The sequence below is a fragment of the Malania oleifera genome, chromosome 6 (assembly GCF_029873635.1).
Source record: "Malania oleifera isolate guangnan ecotype guangnan chromosome 6, ASM2987363v1, whole genome shotgun sequence".
Taxonomy (NCBI): Eukaryota; Viridiplantae; Streptophyta; class Magnoliopsida; order Santalales; family Ximeniaceae; genus Malania; species Malania oleifera.
Genome location: NC_080422.1, coordinates 21,588,322 through 21,605,494, shown reverse-complemented (window position 1 = coordinate 21,605,494; position 17,173 = coordinate 21,588,322).

The window sequence follows — 17,173 nt, the reverse complement described above, 5'->3', positions numbered from 1 at the left end:
GAGAAGCATGAGGCACATTTACGACTGGTACTGCAGATGCTCAGGGAGAAGAAGTTGTATGCCAAGTTTAGTAAATAAGAATTTTGGTTAGAGAAAGTTGCATTTTTGGGGCATGTTATGTCAGGGGATGGAATTTCAGTGGATCCCAGTAAAATAGAGGCAATGGTAAATTGGGAAAAGTTGAGGAGCGTTTAGGAAATTAGAAGTTTCTTGGGACTGGAAGGTTATTATCGTCGATTTGTTAAGGGATTTTTAGCCTTATCAGGGCCTCTCACGCATTTGACTAGGAAAAATTCCAGATTTGCATGGGATGATGAATGCGAGCAGAGCTTTCAGGAATTAAAGCAGCTACTCGTCACTGCATCGGTACTGATGATTCCATCAGGAGGTGATGGTTATGTAATTTATAGTGATACGTCTTTGAAAGGGCTCAGCTATATGTTAATGTTGCATGGTAGGGTGGTAGCATATGCTTCCAGGTAGTTGAAAGAATATGAAAAGAACTACCCTACTCATGATCTAGAGTTGGCAGCAGTAGTACATACACTAAAGATTTGGAGACATTACTTGTATGGTGAGAGATGTGAAATATTTTTTGACCATAAAAGTTTAAAGTACTTTTTCACACAAAAATATATGAATATGTAGCAAAGGAGATGGTTGGAACTTATTAAGGACTACGATTGCACCATCAGCTACCACCTAGGTAAAGCATATGTGGTGGCTAATGCATTGAGCCATAAATCAGAGGGTACAACACAATTAGCAGCAATAATTCAGCACCCAATTCAAATGGACTTGGAAAGGCTCGGTGTGGAGTTAGTGGAAAATGATCCTCGGGTATACATAGCCAGCTTAGTTGTGCAGCCTATGTTATATGAGAAGATTAAAGCCACTCAGGGGGATGACCCTGAGTTAGCAGAGGTGATAGCCAAAGTACAAGATGGTCAAGGAGAAGAATTTAGAATTTCTGATGATGGGGCTTTGAGGTTCCATTCTAGATTATGTGTTCCGGTAGATGACGGTATTAGGAGAACAATTCTAGAGGAGGCTCATAGATCTCTATACACAGTTCATCCTAGCAGTACTAAAATGTATAGGGATCTGCGAGAGTATTTCTGGTGAAGTGGCATAAAGAGAAAGATTGTCAAATTTGTACAATAGTGCTTGATGTGTCAACAAGTTAAGGCTGAACACCAGAGGCCAGCAGGGCAGTTGCAGCCAATTTACATTCCCGAGTGGAAGTGGGACCACATATCCATGGATTTTGTTACTGGGCTACCGCCGATGCCACGTGGTCAAAATGCCATATGGGTAGTTGTTAGGATCAACGCTACCGGTTCTTCTAAAACCAATTGGTGGTAGAAGGGGCGCAACCTTTTCTTTTAAACGGCACCGCAGAGCCCCGCACTAAGTGTCGGGTGGACATGAGGGGCTGCACCAATTCTAAGTAGGGGTGCCGACGGGCTGGCATGCCAAGCACTGTCGAGATGGGGCCCAGTTTTTGATCAACTGACGAAAACAACTCACTTTCTACCTATTAAAGTTAGATACCCTATGAACGGATTGGTAAAGATTTACATTCAAGAGATTGTTTAACCCCATGGAGTGTCGGTATCTATAGTCACAGACAGTATTCCACGCTTTATATCACGGTTCTGGAAGAGCTTGCAGGAGGCTTTGGGGTCTCAGTTAGCATTAAGTACCGCTTTCCATCCTCATACAGATGGTCAGACAGAGAGAACAATCCAGGTTCTTGCGGATATGCTACGAGCGTGTCTACTTGATTTTGGGGGTAGCTAGACCTAGTATTTTCCATTGATGGAGTTTGCCTACAACAACAGTTATTTTGCTAGCATAGGCATGGCACCTTATGAAGCACTTTATGGTAGGAGGTGTCGTTCTCCTTTATACTGGAGTGAGCTAGGTAAGAGGCGAGTTTTGGGGCCAAAAATAATGCATCAGGCGTACGATAAAGTCAGACTTATTCGAGATAGAATCAGTGTAGCACAGAGTTGGAAGAAAAGTTACACAAATACTCGTCGCCGGGAATTGGAATTTGAAGTGGATGATCATGTGTTTTTGAAAATAGCACCACTGAAGGGAATCATGAGGTTTGGGAAGAAGGATAAGCTGAGTCCCAGGTTTGTTGGTCCATTTGAGATACTTGAGAAGATCTGGTCAATTGCCTATCGACTAGCTTTACCACCAGTTCTATTCATAATACATGACGTATTTCATGTTTCTATGTTAAGGAAATACATCCCAAATCCTTCCCATATTCTCAGTTACGCAGAGTTAGAATTCGGTGATGTTCTAGTATATGAGGAAGCTCCAGTACAGATCTTAGATAGAAAAGAACATGAATTGCGCAGTAAAAAGATACCATTAGTAAAATTCCTATGGAGGAATCATGCTACAGAAGAAGCTTCTTAGGAGCTTGAAGAGGAAATCAAACAGAAATACCCACACCTGTTTAGTGGGATACAACAATGATTTGTAAGTTAAAGTAATGATAATTTTATTTTGTTTAGTATAGTGTAATTGTAATGTAGAGTATAGGATAGGTAGTGTTTTTTTTGGTTTTGGGAGAATTTTTCTTTTATGAATATATTGTAATCTCCCTGCTTATGTAACCATGGTATTCCTCTGCCATAAGTGAGGGTAAGTAATAAAATAAGTAGACTGTTTTCTTTAAGGGGTGGTAAGTCATATGGATAGTAAATTTCGAGGGCAAAATTTTATAAGAAGGGGAGAATGTTGAGACCCGATAAATTATATTAATTAAATAATAAAGGAGAGGAAAGGAATGGAAAAAGGGAACTCCACAGGTTATAATCGATGAACACAACGCGTTTGTTGACAAACAGGCTTCTTGGGCTCATCAACGGGGACACGTGCCTCATCGACGAGAAGATATGGAGGGGTTATTTTTTAGGACCTTAATTTCCTCCACAAAAGTAGGGTGTTTGTTGATGAACTCCCTTATTGACCTCATCGATGAGGTGATGTGTCTCATTGACGAAGGCCAATGTATAAGTATGCTAAAATTGGATTTTGCAGCAGAAAATTACGCATAGTAACTTTCTCTCTCTAGGTTTTCATCCCCTCCCCCTTTTTTCTAAGATTTCGAGTCGTTTCTTCATCGAATTGACAATCCAAGACCACCACGACACTCCTAGGAAAGCTCTCTTCAAGTCTGCTGGAGTGGATCGCTGGTGGGGTCAACTTGGATTTCATCCCAAATTTTGGGTAAGACATTTTATTCAATATGTGGCTTTCCTACAATTATAAAAAGTGTAATATTCGAAGAAATATTGAATTTCTATTTTGGGAGATGTTGTTTATAGGGTGTTGAACTAGGAACCCTACGGGCATGGGACCAATCATATTAGGGGCTTCGTAGTAGTCAGGTAAGGGAAATATGCTATGCCAGTTAAAAGAGAGATTTGTATCAGTGAAATATAGTATCTGTTATAGTATATGTTTATGGGTTTTTCAGAATAGGAAATTATACAGTTTTACGGATCATATTTAATGAGTTTTAATTATTGTGTGGCATGAGAATATTGATATAGTACCGAATTCTACACAGCTTTTACAGAACTCCGATTATATTGTTTCTACAGAATTATGGTATACAGTTTATACAATTTTATTACAAAGCTACGGCTATACAATACTTACAGAATCATAATTTGTAGTATATATGTGTATACAGAAAAATGTTTCTATGGTATTTTCAGATTCATGATTTATAGTATATACAAACAAGAAAATTTTTTACGGTTTTCATATTCCCATGATTATACAGTTTTACAGTATATACTTATATATAGGGAAAAAAATGGCATGTAAATCAGGTTGTTACAAGTCCCTTGTGCCACAACTCTATTGTACCATTGTCCTTCATCGCATTAACAATTTCGTTGGAGATCTTTGCTTGTAGAACATACAGTGCAGAGTGCTTCATGCCTCGAGCCACAAACATAGCACCCCTAGTGAGCTTCCACTGGCCATCACTGAAAATGCTGCAATACTATTGACTTTTTGAGTCCGATCCCTAGCTTTGATAATGACAAACTGCAAGTTTCTTATGTGTGTATCTAGTGTTTGAACAAGCTAGATATGTTAGGGCACAGATAAGAAGACTGAAAATGGAAGCCAGAAGAACCTTGAAGGACATGTACATGAGCTGGCATATTCCAAGGAAGTCACTAGAGCAAAGAAGATTGAAGACATTTACATTTCACTTGTGTTGTATTTAGTCTTTCTATTTGGAATGTAATAGTAAATAGGAAATGGTCGGTAATAATTAATGCATTACATGCATGATATGGATAAAAGCTCAGTGATGACCATAAACTGAGCATGGGGGGCTATAGAACAAATGGATCACTCTTCGGTTGACTGACGCCGGATTTTTTAGGGTATATGCTCAAAAGACCTAAAATGACCTCAGGACCCTCATGAATACATAAATATATATATATATATATATATATATATATATATATATCTCATCTGAATAGGATTAAGGTTTAAGGGACTTAGAACCAAAATTTATGAAAAATACATGTTCGATCGACCGTACTTGAAAGCACTATATCCCACGGTTGACCAAACTAGCCTAGGTAAACAATTTGACCATGGCTCGGTTGACAAACCAGACCAGTTCAAATTATGCTAGTCGATTGAACCACTCTGAGGTCAACACTTTGACCTTTCGGTTGACCGACCATAAAATGATCTTCAACGCCCTAATCGACCGAAGGTCCTCACGAGATGCCCCAATGCCTTGGTCAACCGAACTTCATAGTTCAAAGTGTCCCAATCGACCGAACCGTGTAGAAATGAAAAAATTGCCTTTGAGACCCATTGTATGGTCGACCGAACTCACAGTTCAATTTTCTCACGGTCGACCAAACCATATGACTCAGTCAACCGAACCTTAAGTTCGGTCGGCGGGCGCTCTTGGGTTGGCGAGAATTACTGAGGTTAAAACATGGTTAAAACTTTATTAACCTCATTTAAACTTTTCTAAAAATCCCTAATATGTCTCTAACAGTCAGATTTTCTAAGAAGTCTATATATATCTCCTTATAACTCAAAATTAGTAAGATGATTAGTTAGAAAATCCTCTCAAATTTTTATATCATTTTTTCATCTTCCTAAGCTTGTTTTTCATCCTCTCTTTGTTATATTTTAGAAAAATCATTTTTAAGAGAGTATTCTTTATCTTGGCCATTTTATTTTTACAAATCATACTTCTTATACTTTCATATTCCATTACTTTCAAAATCATTATCTTGAGAGTAAATATAAGTTTTCTCCATATATTTTTATTGATAAATATTTTTGGAGAAAAACTTGTTTATTGCTTGTGAATCTTGCACACATATTGCAAGACTTCAAAGGCTCATATATTCTTCATTGCGAAATTATTTTTGAGCAAGAATCCTATTTCCCCTAAGCTTTATTTGAAAAACTAGTTTTTAGGAAAACTCCTAACATATTGAAAAGAGTACCTTGAGCATATTTTTATTATAATATCTTTACTTGAAAGATCTCTTACTCTTGTTAGTAAGAAAATCATTTTTCACACTTGGTCTTTATTCAGAAATAATTTTTGGTGAAAAATACATATTCTCACATTGAGCTTTAATTCATATCATATGTGAGTGCATTAGTTGATTGTGCGTAGTGGTGTACATCTACTTGTATTAGAAGCATTTATTTGTATACGTCCATTGTGCTCAACTTGTTACATTTATTGTATTCCAGGCGTGGGCCTGAAGAGGGAGACTAGCCCTAACAAATAGTCCCAGACTGGCTTAGACCCGGTTAGGAAAGTTAGGTGCGCCATCCTAATAAGGCGTGTTGGTTGAGGTCAGCTACTTGAATTGACCTAAGTGTAACCGGTGCCGCTCCACCCGTTAAGTGAACATTAGTGAAATCCTTGAGCTTGCGAACTAGAGGCGGGGATGTAGGCATAGTTGGTCGAACCCCGATAACATATCCTGTGTCAACTCTCTTTTTCCCTATACTCTTTATATTTCTGCAATTTAATTTATGCAGATGTATGTTTATATTTGAATAGTTATATGAATGTTGTGCATGCTTTAAATACTATGAATGATTTTAAAATACTGAGTCTGCTGCATTTTTTTTATATATCTGCTTAGTATCATTTTGTTGGGGTATCGATAGGTGCTTAGACAAACCCTAGGTTGAGTAATACTGTTGCTAGATTAGCTAAACCTAGGAATAAATTTTAAATACCCAATTCACCCTCCCCCCCCCCCCAGTCTTGGGAATACACCAAAGCTAACAATTTGTATTAGAGCCTCGTTGCACTAGACTTAAACATTTTTGCAAAAAGATCGCAATGGCTCGATTTGGTGTATCCCCATTCGGCGAGGGACATTCACCTTCCAGTCCTCCTTTTTTTTGTGGTGTAAATTACACCCATTGAAAATTTTGAATGAGCATATTTGTAAAATCTATGAATTGGAGGGTCTGACAGGTGATTTATAAGGGAATTTATATGCCCGTTAATGAAAATGATACTAATATGCATGCAAATTCACATGTCATGGATTTATTGTACTGTACTTTAGATACTGATATTCTTCATGATATTATAGGATGTAGTAGTGCACAGGAGATCTAGGTTAAGCTTGAAAAGAAGTATGGAGAGACCCAAGAAATGGAGATTGCCACTCTAGACGCTCCAAGCCTAAATGATCAGGTAAGGGCTAATCTTGAGTCTGTTGCATTAGTAGATGATGAGGTATATGAATCTTACCCTACCTCATTTGCTGATTCGCGCAATAAAGCATGTGATTTTTCTTATTCTGAACTCTGTAATATATCACATACTGAATCATCTATTGAACATAATGATAGTTCTTTTAATAATGCATACGATGATTATTATGAAAAATTGTGTGATATATCTTATGATGAGTCATCCATTGCTTCTGATGATGATATTGTATGCATTGACTCATATGATAGTTTTAGAGATAAATCGTGTTGAATCATGCAATGAGTTTTATGATGAAAGCATGTCATTGAATAGTCAACTAGAAAATGATTCATTTAAAATTCATAAGTCTCTAGTTAGAATGTCTTATCATAAAACTTTTCTGAAAAATCAAAACAAAAGGCCGACTAAACAATTAGACAAATTAAAAGAGTATCATGCCATCATTGAAAAGAAAAAGATTGAAAAAATATTAAGAATTTTCTGCCTAGAAGAAGAAATTGATGATTATTCTAGAGCTACACTCAAAGTTATAAATGAAAAGAATAATCATAACAAACCCTTTGGAATCAAAATGAAAATTCTTTGCAAAAAGGGTTCAGGCTTGACTCATAAATCCCATCGTCATAAATTTTTTCATGCCTCATCTAGTAAAAATAGAGTATGCAAGCACAATCTTTCAAGGTTATTCAAAACTCGCTTGCATTATAAAATGAAATGGCACGTTCTATCTACTTGCTCATCCATAAGTGCCAGAGGTTTAAAAAAAGAAATGAAATGGATAATTATGAAAGCAAACCCCGTAGGACCTAAAGTAAAATGGATCTAAATTAACATTATATAAATATTTTTAATCTTCCTTAGTTCCTAGGTTTAAGGGGTAGTGATGACTATAGGCTCAGGAAGTGGTGCATACTTAAAATTCCAAATCTTAGTATATGTATTCACTATACACTATTGTCATGCTAAGAATCATAAGATAAACAAGTCAATAAAAAAATAAAATAAAATCCACTTTCAAAATGGACAAAGCATTTTTGCTTGGTAAACAATTCAAAATGCTTAACTCATACTTAAATGTAAACATCTTAAGTTAAGCATACATTGTCCATTGCACAAGCTTGTGGTTTAGGGAATCCACGTCACACTATATACCATTTAATCCTAAACCCATCCTTGAACCCAAAAGCCTTGAACAAGTAGCATTAATAACCCTCGACTTAAGCACTAGTGATCACAAATACCTATTATACAAGTGCTTGTTTAAAAGACATCCCTCGTAATCAAATTTTGAGGTAATCAGTAAAGGAATAAAAATGTTTCCTTTGAGCTTAAATGTAAAAATCTTCTAATCTTGGTTCACTATCTCCTCCATAGGAAATCTTTAGCACACATCACATTCGGTAAAGTTTCATCATATTCCTTACATCATATCCTTGCTTTGAATTGAGATTATTTTTTTAAGGATACTTTCCATCCTTCAAAGAGCATTGATTCAAAAATTCATATACACTTTAATGCTCTTTGCCAAAATAGTTAGGACAATATCTTTAGACTGCTTATTCTGAAAAATGTCCTACCTATCCTAAATACTCTTCTGTACCCATTAGTGATTTAATTATCAAAGAGTATTTATTCAAACTTCCTTCCTAAGCTCTCAAGTTAAAATCAAATCTATTAGAGCTTCATATACTTAGAGATGTGTTGAATGGCTAAAATTATTTGCACTAGGTTTCAAATCTAGATCATGAAATGAAATTTGAAAGAAACCTATGCATGATCAGTTAAACTTAAAAGTCATTCTAACTCATGCCTCTCACGAATTGAGATTCACAAGAGAAGAGGCAGACATTGGCTTATTACTTTAATGAATATTCATTGTGACCTTTTGGTCTAATAAGCCTACAGCATTCATGCTAAGTCCAAATCCATTAAAAATCTTAGGAACCTTGGCTAAAATATTTGGAGATGAAAAAGGCATAAAATGAATAAGTACATAACTCAGAGGGAGCATTTCTTTCATGACTCTTTTGAATGCTCTCATTATTATATTTCCATATGCCTTTATGAAAAACAGCATAGCATTGAACTTTTAACTATCCACTGTTGTTTATTGTTCATATCTTGATGGATAGTGATTTGTGATTATCTAGTATTGTGAACTATTATTGAATATACTAATTGATAATACTGGATTGCATGGAACGCCATCTACAAGGCTGTTGTAGAAACTTATTTACTTGCATACTTGTATGGAACGCCAACTGCATAACTGATGCAGTATGTTGTGTATTGCATGCTGGTAGTAAAAATAGGTTCTCGCATGCTCAAACTGAATTGTTTTAAATTGATCGCTTGAATCTATCAGGTCTTTGTGCATAAAAATTTTGGAAATGTTCAATTTATAGTCGGCATGCTACCGAAATTTCGGTGGAATTTTCCCAAAACAAATCCATGTACATAGATGATTCTAATGATAAAAATGTTAAAATATTTTTAGAAGGATGAGTGAAAACTTAAAAAGTAATATCAAAATTCCATCCTAACATAATCATGGAGCAGTTAGAGGAGCTCAGCTCCATCCCTAGAGAAAGAGCATAAAGAATTCATATGCATCATGCTTTACTTTTTGAATATTGAGGCTCTTCTAAGAACCCTGAACATCATATCTCGCTTCTAAAGCTCTATGTTTTGATATGGATTATTCTTGGTTAGATGCTTTATCCCATGCATTAATATATATATGTTTTGATGCATGTGTGACCTATAGGGATGATTATACTGGTCGAATGGTGAAATGAATAAATCTTAATCCAGTATATTTGTTTTAAAAGACTTAAAAATGATTGCTTATACTACTTGGCATACTTAATGAAATTAATCCGTATTAAGTATAAGCAGTTTGTTTCATCTAAGCTTGGATTCAATTTGAAAAAGGGAGCATCTTAAACTAAACTCTTATCTTGCTATGCTCACCAATATTGTAGGCTTAGATGTGTTTTGAAATTATCGTGGCATGTGTTTGACTGTTATGTTTATTGAATACCATAAGTGAAAAATATAATATTTGTCACATATTTTTTAATTTTTCGATATGATCTTGCATGTGATTGATAAATTTTTTGGATTATTGTGGTTGTGTTTTTCTAGTTATACTTAGTGATTTGTGCTTAAATGATAAACCATAAAAATAATGCTTGCTTGAGTTTTTAAATTAAAGTTTCTTTTTTAGCAAGCATAAGCCCCCAGTATTCATTGATAATCATAAGGGGAATATATATATATATATATATATATATATATACATATTTATTTACTTATAAATAGTTATATTTTTATGGCAAGAAATGATTTTAAATGATACATATATTATTTTTATTTTCTTGCTTTTGTGCCTAAATGCTATATCTTTAAAATTGTTTTATATGCCCAAATACTATATAATAAAAAGGGAAGAATGTTTTGTGCTTAAACGTTAAAAAGGGGGTAAATATTTTTCAAAAAGGGGGAGTTCTCTTTTGTTAAGTTTGTTTTAAATGAAAAATCTTTATACTTGGTCGTTTTTGTTGATGCCAAAAGGGAGAGAACTTTCTATATGAGCAAAATGCAAAATGTTTGACTAAATTAAAATTTTTTTAGGAACAAAATTTTAAATAAGGTAAGTATCTGAGCTGCATGCAAGTATGTATTTGCGCCTTATTGCTAAAAACTGAATGCATAAAAGTTGAAATGTCTTCTTTGGTATTCATGCTTGAGTCATATTGCTTAAATTCAATTTATGCATATTCTTAGGGGGAGCCTTTTTTAGGCTAAACCCCATTTTGCTCTTATACGTTTGTCATCATCAAAAAGGGGGAGATTGTTGACTTTTTGAATCTAATCCCTGGTTTTGATAATGACGAACCGCAAGTTTCTTATGTGTGTATCCAGTATTTGAACAGGCTTGATATGTTAGCGCACACATAAAGAGACTGAAAATGGAAGCCAGAAGAACCTCGAAGGACATGTACATCAGCGGTTGTATTCCAAGGAAGTCACAAGAACAAAAAATATTGAAGACATTTAAATTTCACTTGAGTTGCATTTAGTCTTTCTATTTGGTCTGTAATAGTAAATAGGAAATGGTCTGTAATAATTAATGCATTGTATGCATGATATGGATAAAAGTTCAGTGATGACCATAGACTGACCATGGGGGGCTATAGAACAAAGAGATCACCCTTCGGTCGACCGATGCCGAATTTTTTAGGGTATATGCTCAAAAGACCTAGAATGACCTTAGGACCCTCATGAGTACTTAAATATATATATGCTCATATGAATAGAGTTAAGGTTTAAGGGACTTAGAACCGAAATGTATGAAAAATACATGTTTGGTCGACCGTACTTGAAAGCACTATATCCCACGATCGACCAAACTGGCCTAGGTCAATACTTTGACCATGGCTCGGTTGACCAAACCAGACGAGTTCAAATTATGCTGGTCAACTGAACCGCCCTAAGGTCAACACTTTGTCCTTTCAGTTGACTAACCAGAAAATGATCTTCAATGCCCTGGTCAACCGAAGGTCCTTGAGAGATGCCCCAACGCCCTGGTCAACCAAACTTCATAGTTCAAAGTGTCCCGGTCGACCGAACTACGCAGAAATGGAAAAATCACCTTTAAGACCCACTGTATGATCAACCGAACTCGCAGTTCAATATTCTCACGGTCGATCGAACCATGTGACTCGGTCGACCGGTGCTCTCGGGTTGGTGAGAATTATTGAGGTTAAAACACAGTTAAAATTTTATTAACCTCATTTAAAATTTTCACAAAATCCCTAATATGTCCCTAACGGTCAAATTTCCTAAGAAGTCTATATATACCCCCTTACAACTCAAAATTAGCAAGATGAATTGTTAGAAAATCCTCTTAAATTTTTATATCATTTTTTCATCTTCCTAAGCTTGTTTTTCATCCTCTCTTTGTTATATTTTAGAAAAATCATTTTTAAGAGAGTATTCTTTATCTTGGGCATTTTATTTTTACAAATCATATTTCTTATACTCTCATATTCCTTTACTTTCAAAATCATTATCTTGAGAGTAAATATAAGTTTTCTCCATGTATTTTTATTGATATATATTTTTGGAGAAAAACTTGTTTGTTGCTTGTGAATCTTGCACACATATTGCAAGACTTCAAAGGCTCATATATTCTTCATTACGAAATTATTTTTGAGCAAGAATCCTAATTCCCCTAAGCTTTATTTGAAAAACTAGTTTTTGGGAAAACTCCTAACATATTGAAAAGTGTACCTTGAGCATATTTTTTATTATAATATCTTTACTTGAAAGGTCTCTTACTCTTGTTAGTAAGAAAATCAATTTTCACACTTGGTCTTTATTGAGAAATATTTTTTTATGAAAAATACATATTCTCACATTGAGCTTTAATTCATATCATATGTTAGTGCATTAGTTAATTGTGTGTAGTGGTATACATCTGTTTGTATTAGAAACATTTATTTGTATACGTCCATTGTGCTTAAATTGTTTTATTTATTACATTCCAAGCGTGGGCCTGAAGAGGGAGACTAGCCCTGGTAAATAGTCTCGGACTGACTTAAACTCAGTTAGGAAAGCTAGGTACGCAATCTTGGTAAGGCGTGTTGGTTGAGGTCAATCCCTTGAACTGACCTAAGTGTAACCGGTGTGACTCCACCCGTTAAGTGAGCATTAGTGAAATCCTTGGGCTAGCGAGCTTGAGGCGAGGACGTAGGCATAATTGGCCAAACCTCGATAACATATCCTGTGTCAACTCTCTTTTTCCCTATACTCTTTATATTTCTACAATTTAATTTATGCACATGTATGTTTATATTTGAATATTTATATGAATGTTGTGCATGCTTTAAATACTGTGAATGATTTGAAAATACTGAGTCTACTGCATCTGTTTTATATATCTGCTCAGTATTATTTAGTTGGGGTATCAATAGGTGCTTAGACAAACCGTAGGTTGAGTAATATTGTTGCTAGATTAGCTAAACCTAGGAATAAATTTTAAATACCCAATTCACCCCCCCCTCTTGGGAATACACCAAAGCTAACAAATAGCCATCGTCATCAAGTTTACCTGCAGAAATCAAATTCAAACGAATGCCAGGAATATGCTTCACATCTTTGATAACTAAACTCATGCCATTATTTGTCTTTGGATACACATCCCTAATTCTGATGACTTTAACCAAGCCATCATTGCCCATCTTTACAGTTCCAAAGTCACCGGATCTACGATATGTAAAGAGATCCTTTCAAGATGTAGCATGAATGGAGGAACCATTGTCAATCACCCAACTGATCTCATAATATGCAACATTTATCATATCACCATCATTAACAATGAGAAAGTCTGCACAAGTGGTGGTAGAAATTCTATCATCACCATCTTTGTCATCTCCATTCTTCGTTCCCTTCCATTTCTCATTCTTGTTTTCTTTCTTCAATTGCATGAAATATTTCTTGATGTGTCCCTTTTTCCCGCAGTAATGACACTCAACATTTGCAAACTTGTTCGACTTGCTTCTACTGTTATTTCTATTTTTTGGACGTCTGCTCTTACTTCTCCCCCTTTTTTCTGTACCTAGGATCTCTGACTATGAAGAGGAACCCTATGTTTTTCTTCTTATCTCTTCATTTAGCAAACAACTCTTGGCCATATCCATTGTGATTACACCTTCTAGAGCGGAGTTAGACAATGAAGTTTTAAGCGTCAACCACAAGTCCGGTAATGAACCAAGCAACCATAACCCTTGTATCTCATAATAAAACTTAATACCCATTCTAGCCAACTAATTAATAATTACTTGGAATGTATTCAAGTGATTAGATAAAGAAGTTCTGCCCTAGTACCTCAAAGCCATCATTTGTTTAATAAAAAACAACTTATTATTTCCAGTCTTTCTATCATATAGTTGTTCAAGCTTACTACATAGAGAACGTGCATTTGTATCTCCACTAATATGGTTCAAAACATTATCATCTACCCACTACCTGATATATCAACACACCTGTCAATGTAACAAAGTCCATTCCACATCAGACTTTTTTTCTGGTTTTTCAGCACTAAACACCGATAGGTAATAATCTTTCACATAAATAAGATCCTCCATTTTTCCTTTCTATATGTGATAATTTGAACCATTAAAATTAATCAGTCTACTCGTATTTTCTTACAAAACTCAAACTGCTAACTTGACAATCTGTCAATATGGCTCTGATACAAATTTGTTGGGAGAGATATCAACAAATAACCATAGTGGAATAATTCTTCTCCCTATATGCAAGCAAATGTAGTGTATCTCTACTTTTATAGGTGCTGAAAATAATAAGAAAAATAATCAATCACACCAAGCCACAAGAACACAATCAATTTTTTACGTGAAAAACTTCCCTAGTGTGAGAAAGAAGAACCACGAAACCTAGTCCTGTTGAAATCTCCATTATCAACCAAATAATAGGTACACAAAGTCTTCTCTAATCACAATTAGAGGTTACAAATATATCTCATCAAGATATCATTAATCTTGGCAAATACAAAGAGAGGTTGAGAGAATATACAAAAATTGTGGTTACTGTTCATGGCACAAATCCCAACTCTCAAGCTCAAAATCTGATATCCACTGTTTATATTATATATCCTTGAATCATGAACCTCTCCTCTAAATTTCAGCTCAATTGGACCACAGTCTCGATGAAATCTGGGCAATATGAGAAAAAAATCACGTTTCTCTCTCTTTCTTTTGAAAAGTTGTGGCTCCTCCCCTCTCCCCTCTCTTTTTATGACTTCCTTTAGGTTACCACACTAAAGGGGTAGGCTTTGGTGTAGAGACCCAAAAAATAATAGCAATTAAATAATAGAGAGAGAAAGGAAGATAATGGGAGGAAAAGGAATAATCCAAAAAAGGGACAAAGCAGGGTTCGTCGATGAACACCTTGATTTCATCAACGAATGCCCTTGTATGATTTTTGGACGAGCCTCAGTGTCTCATCGACTAAAGGTTATCGATAGGGGAAAATTGCAGACCTTGTTTCATCAACGAACTCATTATCTTCGTCAACAAACTCCCTTTTTTGGTTCGTCGACAAGTCAACGTGTGTCGTCAACGAAGTCACATGGCTAGCCACCTATATATATATGCAAAAATTCAGATTTGGCGTGAAAAAAAGTTTCTCTTTATCTCTCTCTCTCTCTCTCTCTCTCTCTCTCTCTCTAGAATTTGGTTCCCCTTACTTCTCTTTACGATTCTGGCCTCGATTTTCCCCATTTCAACGATCAGAAGTTATCACGATGATCCTAAGGAAATTCTCTACAACTTAGCTAGAGCAGAATTTTGGTTTGAGAAGTTCAGGCATCATCCTAAAATCAGGGTAAGTAAGTTATTTTATAATTTTCATGGTTATCAGGCCTTTTTGAACCCAAATCTTGTGTTAGATAAAATTATACTGAAATTTGAATTGATTAACTAGGGTGTTGTGATTTCAGGGTTTGGGTTTTCAAACACCACAGGCTTGGGTTGAGGATCCCAGCGGGTGTTTTCTCAAGAAACATTGATAAAAAAAAATTATTAGTTTAGAATTTTATGGATAAAAGAGATATGTGAGCCTAGGGAAAAGGCGAGTACAGTTGTTATTTTGAGTTGGGTTGATTGAATTAGGAAATGTACATTATTTCAGGGTTTTGGAGTTTGGTACACTACGGGTGTAAGAATAAAGTGGGAGTCAGGCTTCCCAGTCAGTTAGGTAAGGGAAATATGCTATGCCAGTTAAATCATAAATATTTACCAGTATAGTGTAGTATATGTTTATGGGTTTCCAGAGTAAGAAATTATATAGTTTTACAGATAATAGTTAATGAGTTTTTTTATCTGTGTGGCATAGGAAATATTAATATAGTATAGAATTCTACACAGCTTTTACATAATTACGATTATATCGTTTTATAGAATTATGATACATAGATTATATAGTTTTATTTACAGAGTTATGGCTATTCATAGTTTTACAGAATTATGATTTACACAGTTTATTCAAATATATAGTTTTCATAGTACCATGATATACAGATTATAGAACCATGATATACAGATATTACAGAATCATAACATATAGATATTACAATTTATACAGATCAGTTTATTACAACATTATAGTTGATACAGTTTTACAGAATCATGGTTATTACAGTTGAACAAAATCATGGTAAACTAGTAAGATATATAACAGTATTATATAGTATCAGACCCTGATGGACCAGATCAAATAATAGAGCACGGTACCATACCTATTACAGTATAGAGTGCAACCATATATCTCAGATAGTGTGTGGATTTTATGAGTAGTCGACTGTGCCATGGGAGAGATTGCAGGCTCCCCGATAGTCCGGGTTGAGGCGGCCGATCTGACGACAAAGGTTTTAGTTGACTTATCCTGGTAGGCCAACCAATATTAAGTCCCGCCAACGGGCCATACAGCCCTGTCATGAGGGGTCAAATCATCACATGCAATTATCCATCCAGGAAAGTTTTCATAGTTACATGTATTTGTACAGATTTACAGAAAACAACAAATATACCTATAGATACTAAAAGTATGATTAAATAGAAAGTCTAGAAACAATTGTATTTTAAGCCACATAGGTGTGAGTTATATTTTATTTTATTTTACATGTTATCTTAGTTTCAATTGATTAAGAGTATATTGTTCATGTAAACTCATTAACCACACACTGGTAATAGCATATTTCGTCTTACTGAGAGTTGTCTCATCCCAGTAATTTAAACATTTCAGGTGATCCAGTTAAACGAGTAGATTGGGCTCAAAGATAAAGGGGATCTTATACTGCCCTATTGTTGACCCAATTGGTCATATCCCGTTTTGATAATGACAAATACACTTGGTGCTGATGTTTGTCCAGAGCTTGCATGCAAGTTCACTTTACGCATGGATTCGGAAAGAACATTATATCATGATGGCGTATGGTGACCTCAAGGAAGATTGAAGAATATTATGCTTTATTTATAGTTGTAATTTATATATTCTTCATGTTGGATTGTAACGCTATATGGTCTGTAATAACTACATCATACATTATAGGACTGTATGCTCAGGTTGCCTTAGATTGACCTTAGGTTCCCACACTTAGTGCACAAGACCCCACTATAGTTCACATGTCATCAGGGGTAAAAATAAAATCAAGTAATGAACCTTAGGCTAAATTCATAAGGACTTCAAGCGACCGAACTAGGCAAGTCAAATTGTCTCAATCAACCAAACCGTGGATTGGTCAAATAGTTGACCTAACTTCGGGCGACCGAACTCAAATGACCGTAGCATTCACGACCAAATTTGCACGCTTGA